At 44.2% G+C, this 19,477-nt stretch overlaps 1 long non-coding RNA gene across 1 annotated transcript in view; it reads left to right on the forward strand.

The window, feature by feature from the left end:
• Window positions 1-3,151, forward strand: part of LOC137150408 (uncharacterized) — a 44,438-nt gene extending 41,287 nt beyond the window's left edge. The window contains exons 2-3 of the long non-coding RNA XR_010918963.1: window positions 968-1,107; window positions 2,433-3,151. This is a non-coding gene — a long non-coding RNA (uncharacterized lncRNA). The remainder of the gene's footprint in view (window positions 1-967; window positions 1,108-2,432) is intronic.
• Window positions 3,152-19,477: the final 16,326 nt, after the last annotated feature.

Consider the following 19,477-nt stretch of genomic DNA (forward strand, 5'->3'; position numbering starts at 1 on the left):
AAATGTACGAAGATAAACCAGTGACTCACAAAGTGACTGCCTGCTCCATTTTAAATATTATCTTTGCTGAGAAATGAAAAAACATCCCCGTGAAGTTGATTTCCATTCATAGTGGAAACTTTCTCTATAATGTGGCTGAGAAAAATGCCCGCTGGTTTTGTGAAGCTGAGAGGCTTCTGAAATTAATCTGAACTCACAAAGAGAATTCATTTCGGCAGGCACAATACACAGCACAGTGGATTTTGGGTGGTAAGTCCTACCTCATTCAAATTGTCACCAGTAACATTTAGGAACCCAGGAGACCAAATCCCTCATTAGGGTAACTCCCTTGACTTCAACTTCAAGACTGAGTCAGAGATAAAGCTGAGGTAATTGTTTCAATGCAGTTACACTAGGAAGGAATTTGGCTCAAAGATTTTACCATTAAAATAAAGCTAAGGAGAGAATGACACGGATGGGTGAAGAATTAGGGGCTGGTGAAACTCTCAGATGTATTCTCTTTACTTATTAACCTGTGGTTCAGAAATACTCAACAGTTTCTGTTCCAAGCTATATCTGAGTGGCAAGTGCCAAGGTAAATCCTCTGTCCAGCTGAATCATTTACCTGGTGTAGCCTTCAAAGATCTGTGAAAGGCTAACAGAGGTGACCAGACTTCTCTCAGGTGATCATGTTCAACATAGCTGTAAGCAGGTACAGCTCCCAGGGAAGTCAATGGGAGTGAGTGCTGAGCTTAGCGCTGAATTTGGCCCAGTGTGTGCCTGAAACTTCCAGGAAAAAAAAAAAAACTGCAATCAGGAACCAGAGGCCAGTTCTGCAGCTGGAGGTCTGGCTCACAGGTTCGTCTTTCCTCTGGCTCCTAGAGTTTTTTCTTTCCTTATTCTCATTTATTTCTCTCAAGCAGCCTGCCTGTGAATCTCCTGGTAGATTCAGGCGGGTAACCTCATTCCTTTTTCTTGCGGTTTTAAGGAGCTGCATGCCAGAAGGATGTTTTGGGAAAGAATAAGTATTAAAGTCTCATCCGCCCATTTGAGAAAATATTTGGTTTCTGGACAAGGACCAGCAGCAACCCTGAAAGGCTTTGAAGTCTTCAACAGGGGCACAACTAGGTATGTTTTTGGAGGAAGGGTGTGGTGGTCACGGAGGTTCTTGCACCCAGGAGTTATCCATTGGCAGCTTACGCCTACCAGCCAGCTTGGAGGAAATGACAGCTAGCTGAGGCATATTCACTGAGACTGTGGGCAAGGGCAGGAGGAGTAAAGGGGGACTGTCTCAGTGGTTCAGTGAACAAGAGTTGCTATTATCCTCTCAGGGCTGGTCTACACTAGAAAATTCGAGTGACCCAGCTTCACCGCTCAGGGGAATGAAGAATCCACACCCCTGAGTGACGTAGTTAAGCTGACCCACGTCCCTGTGTAGTCAATGCAAGGTGGACGGAAGAATTCATCCGTCAGCTAGCTACCGCCCCTGTGGGAGGTGGGTTTACTACACTGTCCAGAACTCCTCAGTTTGTGGAGGGAAAGCCTCAGACAAGGAACTTTTACAACTGTGTAATGTGATTGGTCTGTGTTTACTTTCTTGAGCTATATGAAGCTCGGCCCCCAAAAAAGCAGGACATGGACATTGTCTTGTTTATATAGTTTCCTTCATTATACATTTGGCAGATATGGAGGCAAACTGCAGATAAGGCTACACTGTACTCCCAAATCTTTCCCCAAAGATAGTTTTTTCTCCCTGTGTTTGCAGTTCCTGGAATGGAACTCTCTCATGCACACACAAATCTCCCTCTAGAGGATCAATGAGTTGTGATTACCCAGACCATCCGTGTATCTTGCACTGAACTTTCCTTTTATAAAGATTTTAGGTCATGGGCCAAATGCCATATTCTCTACACTTAGATACCATAGGAAAAGGTGCCTTATCTAACCTGAGCTATAGATTAGATGCTGATTTCTGTTATTCTGTAAATCAGAATATGCCCTTTGTTCTCAGCTTGATCTCAAGAAGCAGGTAGTTTTAAATGTGTTGAACTTGTATGCATATAACTGAATCCTTAAACTTCTCTCTTGACTCTAATCAGCCAGAAATATGCACTATCAATAAAATAAACCTTTTTGCCAGATCTGTAACAAAAGGCAAGTCACATCATAATAACCAGTTGGGATGTATCACAAATGAAACGTACAATTTCCTGATTGAATAGCCTAAGATTCAATTGTGCCCTTTTCATTTAAGCTGCCAGAAAAGCAACCCCTCCAACTATTCTTTGCGCACACACCCCAGCACCATCATTCTAGCTTTGAATTCAGTACCTTGCTGCAAAGGCTTTATTAGCTAGTCATACATCAATGAGAGACTTAACTGAACGCATACAATATTCCCATTCCACTTTCAATTTGCCGATAGAGATTGTGAAACTTTTTTTCTTTGTTAGCAGAGGAACGGAGGGAGCACACCAAGAGACGCTTTGCTTGTGTGGAATCGGATTAAGTATAATTAAACTTTTGATTAGAGTCACAGTATAACAGAAATCTAGAGGAAGAGAATTTAGCACCGATGAAGAAGCAGCTCGAGGAAATCTGAGTATCACCCATATTCTCTGAAAATAACATAGATATTACAGTCAAACTATCAGTTTTCAGTTTAGATAAAGGACCGTATTTCCTTCTCACTGACACCAGTTTTGCACCATTGTAACTTCACTGACTGATTTATGCTCTGATATTCCATATATCCGAGCACTCGTGTGTGTGCACCTGCCCCAGAATATCTGTCAAAATCCTTGGCCCTTTAAAGCTGAGAGCTAAACATACAGAGCACATGACTAGCAGCAAGCATGTGACCTAATGGAAACCATATATAAACTGCTGTGGCTTAGGCACTGAACTGGGGGTGATCAGAGACCCCTAAGGTTGGGGAAGGACTGTGGATGCAGTGTTCAACATACACTAGGTGGATGGCTTGGGAGAGAGACCAGGGAAAGTCCAAGTGTGGGTCTTCCCAGAGTCGCTAGGCAAAGGGCTGATGGATTATGGAGCCCAGAAGGGGTAGGGCCGCAGCGAGCCCTGCACCAGGGGATGAGGGACTATGTGAGCCAAGCAGAGAGCTGGGTGATTTCAGAGCTAGAAGTGAGACCCAGCTCCAAAGAGAAAAGCCTAAGCCTGAATGGGCACAAAGAATGGACTATTTGTGGTCCATGGAGAGGAACTGCTTAGATTTCTTGTATCTAATAAACCAAATGCCATATGGGGAGGGGGGAATGTTATGTGATGTCGGGGTGTACACAGTTGTGGGGATCTGAGAAGGGGGAAATGAGGCAGCAGACATGACCTAATGGGGTAAGCTGGCTCATGGAGGGGAAAAACAACCCCAAAGGCAATAGAGGTGAGACTGTTGCTACTAGCTGCAACCTGCAGGTGTGGAAAAGAACCCCTCACAATTCACCTGTCCTGCAGATTAGCTGAAAAAGTTTGGACAAGGCTCCACAAATTAAATTTACCCCCCGCCCCAGATTATTTTTTAGGAAAGAGGCCCAGGCTGCAAAATTTGGCAATGACAATGAACCCCCCAAAATTCAGCAGTGCTCCCCTTGCAAAAACACAAAGGAAAGAGGTTAGCAGGTCTGATACAAAGGCAGTGTCTGTTATTTACTACCCCTTTTAAAATGCATGCATGTATCCTAGTCATTGTCTTCTCAGCATCAAACAGAAGAGACATCTTGGTTGAGTTGTGGGTCACTGGTCTCCTGGACATGCAATACCTGCCTGGGTGTTGAATTGGGAAATCATTTAGAATACACCCCAAGTGGTGGCACTTATCTTATCTCGGAGGCGAGGCTGGATCCTATAAAATCATGGGGGCATGTGGTTAAATTGCTTACTTTTTTTTTTTTAAACCAGTTAAATTTCTGATCCTCAGCTTTATCGTAAAAAAGCTTGAAAAGATTAAACCAGTGTGACCGGCGCAGTGATGCCTGGCTGAGCCAATAGCATAGAATGGGGTGAACTGCCCCATGCTCCTCTATGGGGTGTAGCACACAGAGTCCCACCACTCGGCAGCGCTGTCCCAACCACCTGTCCCACTAACACCATCTGAATAGAGGGCTATGCATGGCAGGGGAGGAGAGTCCCCCAGCCTACTCCACCCAACCAGGTACATTCTGGCTGCTGGGGTAAGTATTAGGGGGACACCTAGCTGTACCCTCTGACCACTGGTGAAGAATGCTCCTATGGGGTGAAGGGAGACCCATGCCACTACCATTGCTTTTCTGGAAGATAGGGGGCCCCCCTTGCTATCTGAGTAGGGGGTAGATTGCTGTTCTGGGGAGGATAACTGGGCCCCTGGGTGAAACACGACTCTCCTGTGTGGGACGATGCCCCCAGGCTGCTGCATGGGGCTGGAGCCATTGTGTGTGTGGGGGGGGGGCATATGTCACAGCGTGCCTAGAGCCTGGATGGCCTTAGCCTCGCTCTGCTGGGAGGGGCTCAGGTATAGTATGTGCCATGCAGGTTGCACCACTTCTCCCTTACACACAAATGCTGGCTCGTCTACCAGAATGACTAGCCAAGTTATATGGAATCCTAGAACAGTGCGACTGGGGTTGCTTCTCCTCTTGCTCACGCAGCTCTACGTCAGGAGCAAACCTGGTGAAGGTAATGGCATCACACCTATGTAAAATCAGCGCCAGAAGAGAATCAGACTCCTCTTGTTGCTAGCCAACACCTAAGGCCCAGTTCTGCAGCCCTGGAACAGTACTGATGTCAGCTGCCCCATTAGTATTGCTCAACACGGATTGCGGGAGTGGGTCCATATCAGGCTTATTCAAAACAGCGCTGAGTGGCGGTAGTTCGGATGTTTGTCGCCCCCCTTGCCTGCACATCTCCATACATCAGAATAAGAACAAAATTCCTATAAAATCAAATGCCAATGTTTCTTCTGGCCTCAGCCTGTAAGTCTTATTTCTTTGCTTTACACATTTTCCAGGTGGTTTCTTATCCGATTACCATGATGGAGCTAAAAAATACTCATCCATCATGTCGTAAAAGCCCAGCATCTCATTTGCATAAATGAATAATTACTGAATGCCATTAGTCAGGCTAAGGTGGACTCTGGCCCCAGGTCCTTAGGTTTTTCACATCACTCTAATCAATCCAACTCTGATTTGCTTGATAGTTGGGTTCCTTAGAATTTAAACAACAGCAAACTTGAGAGGATATTCTTCAAAATATGTTATACAGCATGAAGCAAAACAGCATCTGGCAGATTTTGTCACTTTTTCAGAGCCTGCCGTGGCCGTGTGACTTGCAGTTGTTTAACATAAGCTCTTCAGAGAGGTTAAGCATGTGAACAGATCACTGGCAGCTTCCCTTCTGCTGCCCACACCAGAAGGAAACCATGCTGAGCATCTACATATAGTGCTCCGATCAGTCGGGGCTCAAAGCTGAGCTCAGCTCACTCCCGCAGGGTGAAAAAAGGGGCATAAGGAATTCCCTTATTCCCCTGTGAGGGCCACCTGCAGCTCCAGACACTTGCACTGTGGAAAAGTGGCTGACACCCAATTAGACTGACTCCACCATTGATTTCTGTGAGCCCTGCATGAGGCCCGCAATGAATTAAAAGAACTCAGAGACAAATAGGAAAGCCTGGAGTCCTAGAACCATAGGTTAGAAAGGTCATCTAATCTAGCCTCCTGCCAAGATGCAGGATTTGTTGTGTCTAAACTATCCAAGACAGGCATCCTCTGTGGCAAGACGGAACAACTTTTCTCCATCTTTTTTTAAGGCAGCCTTTCAAGTATTTGGAGACTGCTATCATGTCCCCGCTTAATCTCCTCTTTTCCTAACTAAACATACCCAGTTCCTTCAGCCTTTGCTCATATGGCTTGCACAGGGTGACTATTCTTTCAGCTTCCATTAGCTGGTGGCCATTACAAAGCAACTACCTAGCAGTTGAGTGAGTATGCACGTTTACAAGGAGAGAAGAAAAATCAATGGGAAGGTGATGTCAACAAATTATTCATCTTATAAAGAAGTTAATTTATAATTATCAGTCATAACAAAAACACACAAACCAGGCCACGGGGCAGGAACTCCTGACACACCTATTAAGCTGGCACTAAGAAATTAACTATTATGTTCATCCAAACAGGCAGAATTAAATTTTGAGTTGATCTGTGAGCAACTATTAAGATGCAAAATAATATCCCTGACAAACTCTGTGTAATGAGTGGCATGAAACTGAGCCTGACACACTTCAACATTTGAAACCTGTTTCTCTTATGGAGGTTGTCTGACTGCAGAACCATGCTACATTTTTAATCAGAGGGTTTGAAATGTGACATGGTTTTCATTACCTAGAGAAAGTCTTTAGCAATGCTGTGTGCTGCATTATAATGCAACTCCTATACAGAAGAAGGCTGAAGCGCATTAGTGCCCAATAGGTTCATTAGCGTCACTAGACTCGCAGTGAATTCTGTCTGAAGGCTTAATGACGGTATACTTAATATTTTACCTTGAGTGCTATCAAAATGAATATGTTTAGCATCGATATGGTAAGAGGAAAGATGGTCTTAGCTTGGATGTAATAATATGATACCTGGGCTCACACAGGGCTTTTTCATCTCAAAACACTTGACAGATGTTGCGAAATAAAGCTTCCCAAGACCCCAGTGAGAGAGCTAAGAACTATTATCTGTTTTACAAATGAGAAAAATAAGGCACAGGAGAGGTGAATTACTTGCCCTTCCTCACATCACCTCTCTGAAGTGTTGCATGTTGACAACTAACCAGGCTTATTTGAAGCAATGTAGCTTTTACTGCTATTTCTAGCCCTTTCCTTTCTGCAACCTAAGTGAAATGTACAAGTGTGCCCTAGTGACCAGAGCTCTTGATCTTTCATTCACGTGAGGAAATTGAGAAATATTACCAAAGTCGCATTTAACTTCTGAATTTCCTTGATAACCACACGTTAAAATTTCAATACTCCCCAATCCAGAAAAGCACATTAAATACTATTTTCTTTCTTGGTGTTGTGACATTCTTAATATTGATGGTGCCTGAAAATCAGTCACATAATATGACATTAGCATAAACTTTCTTGAGAGACCCTGGGGAAGAATTTTGACAAATGAGAACTCACTATAACACTTAGAAGATCTGTGGCAATTCATATTGCAGGAGCTAGAGACAGATGACTTGTTACATCCTCCAAGATTTTATGGCAGGGGGTTTTCAGGAGTGTCTAACAAACTAGTCCATCTATCTTTGCAGCTGTTAGCCTGTTCTATTATGTACTGTATTCGTTTGTCAGAAGGCACACATTTTTATGCACTTACAACTATCTGAAGAGCAGAGTTTCCTATAACAGTCAGAGGTGAAAGTAGAAATCTTTTATAGCAAACCTAACAGACAGTACAACCTTTACGTCTTAACAGCCTAAAGAAGAGTTCACATCGGGTCATACCTCCAAATTATAGATAAAATCATATGCGCACAGGGTATTTTTCTACCTCTTTTAAAAAAATAAGTTTTCTGATGTCCAAATACCCAAGGTGGTTTTTTCCCTCCTATTGTGCCGCCTTAGTATTCCCATAAATGTCAGCATCAGTGCTGAGTTTCCAAAGAGGCTGGAGATGATGATATATCTTCATCTGAATTATTTGCATGCACAAGACAACTAGCATCTCTATTACTTGAAATTGCAATGTGCCTTCCTGGCGTCACACCTCATGTCAACTGAAATATCTTCAATTTCACCTAATAGGCTCTACGCTCTCTTCCCTTCTTTTCAGCAAGCTGTTGACATCCCTGCTTTCAATATGGCGGCTGTTTCCTAAATCTCCGTAGCATTTGCTCAAAATGACTGAGTTTGTTATTTCAGACAGGTTCTCTGTAAAAGAGTATCTTAAACATTTAGCTACTTTTTATTTAGACTGTTCACCAGCTTTTGCAATGTTACCCTGGCCTCCCTGTGATCAGTGTGTTACTTGTTTATCTGAGAGACTGGTGCTCTAGAAGAGATTGGATTGTTTTGGTTTTTTTAAATTGTTCCCATTTACAAGCATCAAATATGTCTTTACATGGGATTTGATGGAGGAAATAAAATGACTTATATTACAAATAGGATTTGTGATTTGCAGCAGCTCTTTTAAAATGGGGCGATGAGGGGTAATACCATCAAATCACAACAAAGTCACAAGGTGATTGATGGGCCACTATAGAAGCAGTCACAACTGAACCTTCCAGTAGCCAATGGTGCACCCAGAATAATCATACCCTCTCCACGGCAGTTCCGAGGCATCATTTCCTAAAGTCTCCCCTATTTTGTATTTGTGCATTTGATTTTTCAACCCTAAGTGTCGTATTTTGCACTTGTCTTTATTGAATTTCATCTTGTTGATTTCAGACCAATTTAAATCCAGGAATTCTAATCCTGACCTGCAAAGTGCTTGCAAACCCTCCCAGGTTGGTGTCACCTGCAGATTTTATAAACACTTTATAATCCACTCCATTAGCTGAGTCAAGAATGAAAATATTGAATAGTACCAGACTCAAGACTGACCGCGGCAAAACCCCACTAGATACACCCTCCCAGTTTGACAGCAAATCATTGATAACTACTCTTTGAGGGCAGTCTTTCAACCAGTTGTGCAACCACTTTATAGTGACTTCATCTAGACCACATTTCCCTAATTTGCTTATGAGAATGTCATGTAACACTGTGTCAGAAGCCTTATAAAATCAAAATGTATCATGTCTATTGCTTTCCCTCATCCCCTAGACCAGTAATCCTGCCAAAGAAAGAAATTAGGTTGGTTTGGCATGATTTGTTCTTGACAAATTCATGCTGACTATTCCTTATAATTCCTTATAATTGACTATTCCTTATAACTATAATTACAGCGGTGGCTGATGTCCACACAGCTCTCCTTGGGTTGGTGAAGTGCGTCCTCACCAGGAACACTTCCACCGACCTAAGTGGCATCATGGGGAGCTGAGAGACCCGCGGTTCCCGGCTTGGAGCTGGGAGCCGGGTTTCAGCCACTCCAGGCTTGCAGCAGCTGGGGTTTCTCACCACTCTCAGCTGGGAGAAAGAACCAGCTGCCCCGGGGGTGAAATTGAGGACAAGAATGACAGCTGCTCCACCACTGTAAGGGGATGCGGTGTCTACACTGACACTGCGTTGCCCTAGCTATACCGACAAAAGCCCTATACCTCTCATCAAGGTGGTTTTATTTTGTCAAAAACCAGTTTTGTCGGTGGGGGGTGATTTCAGTGTGTACCCCAGCACTGTTTTGTCGACAAAACCTGACTTGTGTCTACAAAACTCTATGTAGACCAGGCCTAAACAATGGTATCCCCCCTTGCAAAAGCAGGGGCTGACATACTGGTTGCAGAGTGGGGTGCTGAAAGCAAAAAAACAGCAGAAGGCGTTGAGTGTAACCCGGAAAGGAAACAGAGGGACCAAGTTTCTTGGGCTTTCTGAGCAAGGAAAGTGCCTACTGTTTGTTCCTACTGTGTTCAAGGGAACAGAACTTTGTGTCCATTTTTTGTAAATGAATAAGATTACAACAAGAATATACCTGGCTCATATAATCGATTTCTTATCTAAATGGAAACACGATAACAAAAGAACAAAGAATGTCGGCCATGCTTACAGGATGGGGGACTCGATACTGGTAAGCAGTGACTGTGAAAAAGATTTGGGGGTCATGGTGGATAATCAGCTGGACATGAGCCTCCCCAGTATGATTCTGTGGCCAAAAGAGCTTATATGCATAAACGGGACTCTTGATTAGGAGTTGAGAGGTTATTTTACCTCTGTATTTGTCAGGGTGTGACTGCTGCTGGAATACTGTGTCCAGTTCTGGTGCCCACAATCTTGGTACATTGGAGAGGGTTAGAAAAGAGCCACGAGAAAGATTAAAGGATTAGAAAACCTGCCTTGATAGTGATAGACTCAAGGAGCTCTATCTATTTAGCTTAACAAAAAGAAGGTTAATGGATGACTTTATTAGTTGCTAAGCACTCATGTGGGAAACAAATATTTAACAAATATATGGGCTCTTCAGTTTGGCAGAGAAAGATACAACACGATCCAATGACTGGAAGTTGAAGTTAGATACATTGAGACTGGATATAAGGCGTACATTTTTAACAAGGAGAGTAATTAACCATTGGAACAATTTACCTGTGGCCATGGTGGATTCTTCATTACTGACCATTTTAGAATTGGTATTGGATGTTTTTCTAAAAGATATGATCTATGAATTATTTTGTGGAAGTTCTATGATCTTGCTATACAAGAGATCAGACTAGATGATCATTATGATCCCTTCTGGCCTTGGAATCTATGAATCTATACACCTGCAAGGCCCTGAATTTTGCCAAATCACTCAGGCCAAAAGGGTCAGCAATATGTTACTGATGACTATTTTATAGACTACTGTCTCTTTAAGGATATGAGCAAGCAAACCTAAGTACTGGGAGATAGGAATTTCAGGCATGACTTCAGCTGTGTAAAACCCTTCTTGCTCAAGCACTTAAGTGAGAGATTGCTGCAGACCCAGTTTAATATGTGAGCTACCTCCCAGTGTGAATACAGGTTGTCAGATGTGATTTCCCTTAAGAGGAGGAAAGATCAAGGGAAGACAAAACCGGAGGGGAAAGCAAGGTGTCTAAATGTGGTGTTCCCGAATGCTTTCGCCTTGACAGACCACCACTCCGGCCTCATTGAGGTCAGTGCAATAGCAGGCTCTGCCAAGCAGATAAGTTCCCTTATTTATACAATAGGAAGCGAGACCGATAACATTTAGAATCGTTTCCCATGGAGAGCGGAAGGGCAGAGACTCTCTTGATACTTTTGTACGGATATTTGGTGAGCAGTAAACAGCAATGTGACACACAAAGGTGCCGGGTCACAGGCAGCAGGAGAAACTGCAGAGACTTTCAGACGATTTTCAAGTGGATCCCTGGAAAGCTGTGAATTGGGACTAGAAGAGATGAACAAAACACAGTAGCTCGGGAATCTATTATTGCTGTTGGGTTTATTTTTATTATTAGAATGCCCACAATATCCTAGATGATTTCCAGAGATATTGAGAGATACGGCCCCTGTCCTGAAGAGCTGACAATCAAGGTAGTGTGGGATTCTCTCCAAAGCCAACAGTGTGAATTCAAGGCACTTAGAGACTGTAAAGAACAAATCATTGAACAAGAGTCTGCAGGCCCTGGAAGAGGCACCGATAAATCCTCCGATTCAAGAGACAATGAGAGAGTGAAGCTGAGCTCCAAATAATTGGCCATGTAGAGCTGAACTTGGGATCTAAGTTGTGCAGGTGGATCTAGCACTGTATCCAAACACTTTGGATTCTGGCTTCAGAGCTGAACTTTGCTGCTCAGACCCATCGCTGCTGCCTCAAACACAGGGGCAGGGTTCTCACTCTACAGGAAAGAGGAGCGGCACAGCAAGCACCTCCCAACAGCGGTCGGGGCGTGGAATCAGAATGCACTCCTGTGTGGAAGAGCAAGGGGTTTAACCGGGACAAACCATGTCAGCTCTCAATAGCCGGTAGGGTGAAAACCCTTCATCCTTCATGAATATCTCTTCTGTCACCCTACCTTCATTTATACACAGCCAAGAGAGAAGGGCAAAAGGAGGAGATGCTGATACCAGGGGGCCTCCCCTTCTACACAAGCAAAGCGGAATAGAGAACCTCTTACCCTAGTCTGCCCCAAGGTCTGACTTTTCTATTCCAGCCCACAATAGAGTCTGTCACATACCTCAGTAATAAAACCAATCGTGGGCATCAATTCTCCTGGTTGAAGGCAAAACAAGAAACAATGAGAATTTAGTTTAGCTGTGATTGAAAACAATAGGTTATCGAACCATCTCTGGTTTAAATGACAAACACGATGGGTGACCTCAGCAATCAATTCCTTCGCTGTGTTAGAAAAAAAAATTAGTACTCAAAGGAGCAAAGAGCTTCATAGAGTCATCCAGTTACATAGCCGATGTCATTAAATGCAGGGGTGTCTGAGTCACACATATAAGATTCCTATATTAAGTATCAGCCTCCAGGCGTAGAGGGCTATCTTTTCCAATGCATGCCCCCGAGCTGCCTGCAGTCCCTTAATCTCATTTCATTTGGTCTGATTTTCTCTATGTGCGTTGCTATGGATGGGCCTCAAGTGACTTATTCAGCTTGAAGCAGAGACGGCAGGGAAACTCAGAAACAACTTTCATTGCTTTGATATTTTCAGGTAAGACCTACAAAAAGATTGAAGCTGTTTATGTTCCTTTAGCTGTGCTGAACATTTTTTTTTCAAACAAGAGGTGATCATTAGCACTATTACGTGAAAAATACAGGACTGCAGATGATGGAGAGGAGGCATGGGTCAGCTAAAATTAATGAGACATCATTTAAAAAGCTAACAAAAATAGCATTCAGACTTTGCAAGCAGTGAAGTAACATAATTATTTAGCACACTCCTAAACATGGCTAATGTTGTTGTTATAGCAATAGCACTTTATGATTCTAATCACACATCCAGGTCCAATGGTGCTAGGCACTATACAAACAAATATCTCAAAGGTAGTCCCTGCCCCAGAAAGCTCACAATCCGGGATGACCAATAAACAGGACAGGAAAGCAAGATAACAACAGAGACTGGAGTGTTTACATAGTTCTGTAGTCACAGGTGGTCACCAATCTAGCTAAAGCTAGGAAGACACTGGTCGAGATCCTGCTCTCACTTACCCCTGTGAAACTCCACTGCAGTCAAGGGAGTATTCCAGATTTACACCAACATAAATAAGAGCCATCGTTTTCATTATTTGTTTTGTTTTTGAGATTTTGCTTTAAAATAGCATGTGATTTTCCTACCTCGGTCTTGTGTGCCATAATGTCTCCCTTTATTGTGTGAGAAGACTGATGTCACAGGCTGTGTAACCACAAATAATCCACTTCCCAGAAGCTCTGGGAAAGAATGGACCTGACTTTCCATTGCCTTTCACCCTGTGTGGTCACAGCTGCGTAAAATGCTACTAAATCAGACAGGTAGGATTTGACATGTATATTGCACAGGTTTAAATGACTAAGGGCTGGCTTGTGCCTTTAGTCCTGAGTAAGGATCACTCATAAGATGCACCATCCCAGGAGTAACTCAGGGTATATCTACACTGCAGTGCAACACCTACAGTTGGCCTGGGTCAGATTACTTGGGCCTGGCTGTGGGGCTATAAAATTGCAGCATAGACATTCGGGCTCAGGACGGAGTGCAGGGAGAAGGGTCCTAGCATCAGGCTCTAGCCCGAGCCCAAACCTCTACACTGCAGTTGTATAGTCCCACAACCCAGGCCCTGTGAGCCTGAGTCAGCTGACACAAGCCAGCCACGGGTGTTGTATTGCAGTATAGACATACTGTTGGAGACACAACTCCCTCCTTGTGTCCAGAGAGGAGCTAGTAATTTACTACTGGCTCATAACAGTAGTGTCACAGTTCCTGGGATGACTGCACCTCCCCGCCCTCCATAGTCTGCTCAAGGGTACCCCTTTAGGTCTCAGACCTCCAGCTGTAACCTCTTGATGGGCAGAGACCCGTGTTCTGCTCCCTCCAGACTGGTGATTTAGGCTTGCAGACTCCCTTGTGAAAATTCATTGTGTTTATCCCAGCAGGCCTGACCTTAGTCCAGTGCTTGTGGTTTGCTCTCTGCCCAGGAACATGGCTATGTTTATCACTGACCAGCCAGCATCCACACAGCACAGTGCATTTCTTTTTAGGACAAAAGTGTTATGAAGAAATTGTATCAAAAAACAACAGAGTCTGCATCAATGCTAAGCTTACCAGGTAACACCTGACCCGACTTCCCCATGGGGACTCTGGCACATGCAAAGCCTTCGAGCCCTTCCAGCTGTGTTTTGCTTTCTTGGTTACAGTCTCTTGTCATTTTTCTGGATCAAAACGGTGATCCCTGAGTCACTTCATGCTAACCCTTTATACCAAAAGCCCTTGCTTTATTTCCTGGGTCTTTTGAAGCCAGTCCGAAGCAGTATATACAATTCACCCCAGGTCGTGGTACTTTTCTGGAGTTGTTTGCCTGTCTGAGGATTTGCAGTAATTAACCACTAGTGATTTCTGCTTTCAAGGGAGAAGGACTGTAACCCTCCCTCATGGAGCTTGAATACGATTGATAGCTCACAAAGATAGATACAAAAGTTTCCGACTATTCCTTGGGTCCATACCATCTGGCATGTCTCAATATGCTAAAACTAGTCTTTCGAAGTTCCTGTGCTTGGGAGTGCAGGTCAATGTGCTGGGTTGAGAGATTTGTCCATCTCCCCTGGGACAGAATATCAGGTGTGCTTGCTCTTTGTGCCCAAATCCAAGGCCTGGGAAACCCACAGAGGGAGTCAAGGGCAGGTTTTAATCCCTTTTTCATCAGAGCTTGAGTTCAGAGTCCAAGTCGTACTCTAGCTCCAAGGTTAATGGCGGTGGAGAATCAGGCCCAAGATTGTGTTTTGACTGACGTAAAACATCATCACTCAATAATACTAAATTGGATTTTCTATCTAATCAAGCTGTCATACATCTTGGCTTTCTTCTATACACAGCGCTCCTGTGCTAAGCTTCCATTAGGCTATATATTTATTTCATGTTAGGGTAGGGTTGGGACTGGAGAGAGAGGTTTAGGGGTGTGACCAACAGGGAGGTTCAGGTATATAGCCAGCTTAGGGCCATAGGCATTAGTTAGTTCCCCTCCAGTCCCAGCCCTAGGAACCAGGTTTAGGGTTGGGGCTGGCTGGGGTCCCTAGTAATGGTTAGGATTTGGGAAGACTGGGATCCCTAAGCAAGGGTTAGGTTAGGGGTGACTGGGAGCCCCGGGCAAGGGGTACAGTTGGGGCTGGCATGAGGCCTTAGATAGGGTCAGCATTGGGGCTGGCAGGGAGCTTCAGGTGTGGGTAAGGGTCGGAGATGACTGGGGGCCCTGAGCAAGGTTTAGGGCCTGGACCAGCTAAGGAATGTGTGCAAAGGTTAAAGTTGGGGCCTGCAAAGAACCCTGAGCCAGGGTTAGAGTTGGGGCCTGAAGGAGACACTGATTCAGAGTTAGTGTTGGGGCCTACGGGGGGGAGTCTGCTAGAGGTAGAGCTGCAGCTGGGTGGGGGCCGTGGGCTAGGGTTAGGGCCAGGGCCAGCAGGAGTCCTAGGCCAGGATTAGGGTCATTGGGGTGGGGGGACACTGGACTAGGGTTAGGATTGGGGCCAGATGTAGGCTCTATGCTGGGACTAGGGTTAAGAGTCTATTGGTGTCCCCTAGTGAGGGTTATGGCTGGCATCCTATGGTCACCCCATAGGGAGTGATAATGCTTTTTGGTTCTGGGCGGTGACCCTGTTTTAGGATTAAGTAAAGGTTGTTACAATATTTTTTAAAAATGTTTCCACAAAATATTTTTTATGAGAAATTATTTTTCTGACATTTTTCCTTTTTTCATTGAAATCACAACATGAGAAATGCAGCCTCTTTTTATAGTTAGGTTTTTCTTTTTCTTTTTTTCATGTTTTCAGGTTTTTTTTTTGTTTGGCATTTTTCCCTATTTGTTGTGTTTTCCTGTGTCCTCCCGTTACCTTGGTAAACTAGTAGAAGTTTAAAAAAAATAAAATCAGGAAGCTAAAATGTATGTGCTGTGTGCTAAGCCAGCTGAAGTGTAGTCTGCTAACCTTGTGTTTTCACATGAATACAAATCCATATGTAATTAATACTCGTGGGAGAAGTCAAGCGAGCAAAACCCACAGAAGAAGGAGCAAGATTCTCATTGACATTCAGATTGTATTAATCTATCACTGGGGGCACCACTAAATTTGCATAGTCATTCTGTTGGATTCAGGCAGATAACTACAATGTTACATCAGGTCAGCTTCTGTGAGTGCACTGGGAAGGGCCTATGGACCTTGTTAACCTTAACAAAGGATGGAAATATTGCATACATTCGAACCTAGGTTCCTTTTTTCAATATCCTTATGCAAATCCAATTTCATTGGCATTGTAGATGGTTTTCATTAAGAATTGTTTGGCCTTTTCCCTTTTCTAGATGTCCTTGAGAATTACAGAGAGGGGCCTTAATTTGAAAATTAAAACCACAGACAACTCATACTTTAACAAGAAATCATTCATATTCTATTCCTTATTGCACTCTTTCCAACTGCATCGTTAATGGTTAAGACCAGGGACTAAACTCTGCTCTCAGCTATTCTGGTGTAAATCTGGAATAATTCCACTGAAGTCTGTTTTTTCCTTCATTTGCATGTCTGTGACACAGGGACGGTGTTTGAGTGTAATTAAGTTTTCCTGAAAAATCTCCTGCTCCTATGCACCAGCTCTCACCTGGCTCCTTATAGGGTGGATGAGATGGCAGTTCACTCATTATACCCATCCACCCATAGGCCTCACTGCTGAAATTGGCAATAAAGGGTATTAATTGGGATGGTGAATTTTTGGGAGATGTAGGTAACCTGCCCACTAAGAAATTCACTGAGTCACTGGAACAGGGTGACCTGCTCCTTTATGGGCCAAGAGGTGTGGGATGAGTCAGCACTGTTCAGTTAGCCCTGCCCTGCTACACCTGTGCTGGGCATTTGTCTTAAGAGGAGGAAAGACCAGCCATGGAGGGCTGAATGGGGAGGAGAGCAGACAGGCTGCTTCTATGTCAGGGGAAGGAAGCCTGGTTGAGGCCAGGAGCTGACGGAGGACCATGGCTGGCCTGAGTCCTTTGTAGAAGGGTGGGCCTGGATTGGACTGATGGGAGGACCAAAGCCCAGGTACCTGTTATTGGGCTTTGAGGCAGGCCATTGCAACGAGGGCCCACCTGTAAGGAAGGGGAGCTGAAAACTGAGGGAGCTGGCCTGAGGAATCTTTGTTTAGGGCTTTTATTGGACTTTATCTAAAGAGATAAAGAGACTTTATCTAAAAGACGCTGTTACCCTGGAAGGGATTGAACTCTTTCAAGTGGCTCGGCCAGAGGGCCAAGACATACCTCTGGCTGGAGTAGGGCAAAGAGCATGCTGGGGAAGTTTAGGCAGAGCAGCTGCAATACCATGCTATGCTGGGAGGGGATGCTCTGGGATGGTGAGTCACGTAACAGTCACCCTCTCCCTGCCGACTCATTTCTGCTAAGCCAGAGAGCAGCGCTGGAGCTCTTTCATTCACTAGCAACTCATTGGAACCAGCGACCTCGTAGTGAAAGTTGTTCCATCCCACCAGGCCTTAATGTTACTCATCTCAAACAGAGCCCAGGTGTCAGTCTGCCCTGTGATTGCTCTGCATACTGCAGGACAATCTTCTCTACCATGTTATTTAAATGAAGTGTTCCACCATCCTAATTGCTTGGTGTGTCTTCCTTTTCTTTAAAAACTCCCAGCAGCCTAATGTTCTGGGTTGAACATTTACAGAAAATGTGTGCACCTGGGAACTGATTCTAGTGATTTCCCAGAAGTGAAGCTTGTATCTGATCTAATACCTTCCATCCCAACTACTTTCCCCATGTGGGATGCCTCAGAAAAGCGAAACAACTTTTCATAAATAGGTTCTATCTTTTCTTTCCCTGTTCATCCTGTTTCCTTCTGTGCTTATCAAACACTTTAGTGATGTTTTGCTGTACTAGATTTATCATTCTGTATTTCTCATCTATCACAACAACGTGTCAAAAGAACCACAAACACACACACCCACTACTCTGATGCTATAGCATCAATATGCTTGCCCTCTGCTCTTGTGAATTCCAATATGTTGGAGACTGCCACATTTTGTTCTATCCTGGCTCACGATGCATGGATGTATTTTACAATTTTATTTGAGTGGTGGTAGCCTTTTTGAATTCAGTTTTATAATCCATTTCTTTGAGGATGGGGAAAAGAGACATCAAGGAATAAACTGATGAATACAATGACTGACATAGCCAAGCAGGCCTGTTTGACAGCAGTAATTCTCAAAGATGCCGTGCCTGTGTTGAAATGATGGATTTTTGGTTACAAGGTTTTGCACTATTTTCCTTGAACAGAGATCAGGTGTCAAAACCTTCAGCAAAACATCAGACTGCACCACTGAAATGAATAGCCAACCTTTAATGTCTTAAGACGCTTATATGAATCAGATATTTCCATTTTTATCACTATATTAAGTGTCTGTCATCAGTGCAACTCACCCCCAACTCCCCTGCGGCTAGAGAATGTAGACTAAAGAAGCTGATATAGTGAATATTGTGCCTAAAAGGCAAAGCGGGATCCTTAATAGTCTAACATGTCCTGATCAGTAGAGGCCAGGACAAACCATGCCCAGTTTCATGTCACAACTGTGTGCCAACATGGTAAGAGTCTAACGTAGACCTGGCTTTCTTGGCTGGTAGATGCAACACCAGGAAACTGAAGCTGGTGGGCTATCTCCAAACATCCCATGAGAAAGCCTTCAAAGCAAACGTCTCACTCCAACCACATAGTGCTGCTGACCTGTCCTGTCCATGGATCATATTCACACCACTGACCACCATCTTGCTGAGCCCCAAGTGACCCCCCTTCTCAACCCTAAATTGTGTCAGGATCCTGGAGAAAGGGAGGCGGGATTAGTGACAGGAGCTTGGGAGACAGGAACTGAGGGCAGGCTTAGAGCCAGTATCAGGGTCAAGAGTCAAGCTGAGGGTCAAGTTGGAGACAGAGTCAGGAATTAAGCCTAGGGTCAGAGCTGGAGACAGAACCAGGAATCAGGCTGAGGGTCAATACCAGGTAGTGGGGTCCATGTTGGGATTTCAAGGGGGCAATTGGGAGTCAGAATCCAAGATCAGCACTGGGATTCTAGAAACAGAAAATCAGGGCAGTCATCTAGTCAGGGATCCACATTGTTGCCTGGAAACTTCCTGGTACACCCTAGAGGCTTATATAGGATCTAGCTAATCAAGGACCTCTAAGACCGCTGTCAATCAGACCACTTGAGGTGGAACTTCCTGTGGCATTCATCCTCTGTGGGTTGCAGGGAGTGGCTCAGTTATAGTTGCTGCCAGGCAGTAGAGTGATCAGATAGCAAGTGTGAAAATTGGGACAGAGGGTGTGGTGGAAGGGGGTAATAGGTGCCCATATTAAAAAAAGACCTGAATATCAGGACTGTCCCTATAAAATCGGGACATCTGGTCACCCTCGGTGGCAGGGGTATTGATTGCTGTTTAGCCCTGGGTTCACGTGCTGCCATCTTTTCAGGTGGTAGGAGAGAAATCTCCCTAGTCTTGTGAGGAATCCATATGTAATTTCAGACTGTGTATGATTTCTTTTAATCTAAAATCAAATGGAGTGAGGCGTCCCATCTAAGCAGTTTCATTAAACAGCATGTAAATTTTACTAGGTGGTTTAGCCTACTTCATTAGCTCAGACTAATGTGGCAGTAATCTCTACAGGAAAAATGGTGGCTGGTTTCATGAACCTACCCACAGTGAAACAGCGTT

The sequence above is a fragment of the Emydura macquarii genome, unplaced genomic scaffold (genome assembly GCF_026122565.2).
Source record: "Emydura macquarii macquarii isolate MOO-44397 ecotype Brisbane River unplaced genomic scaffold, CSIRO-AGI_Emac_v2 contig_968, whole genome shotgun sequence".
NCBI lineage: Eukaryota > Metazoa > Chordata > Testudines > Chelidae > Emydura > Emydura macquarii.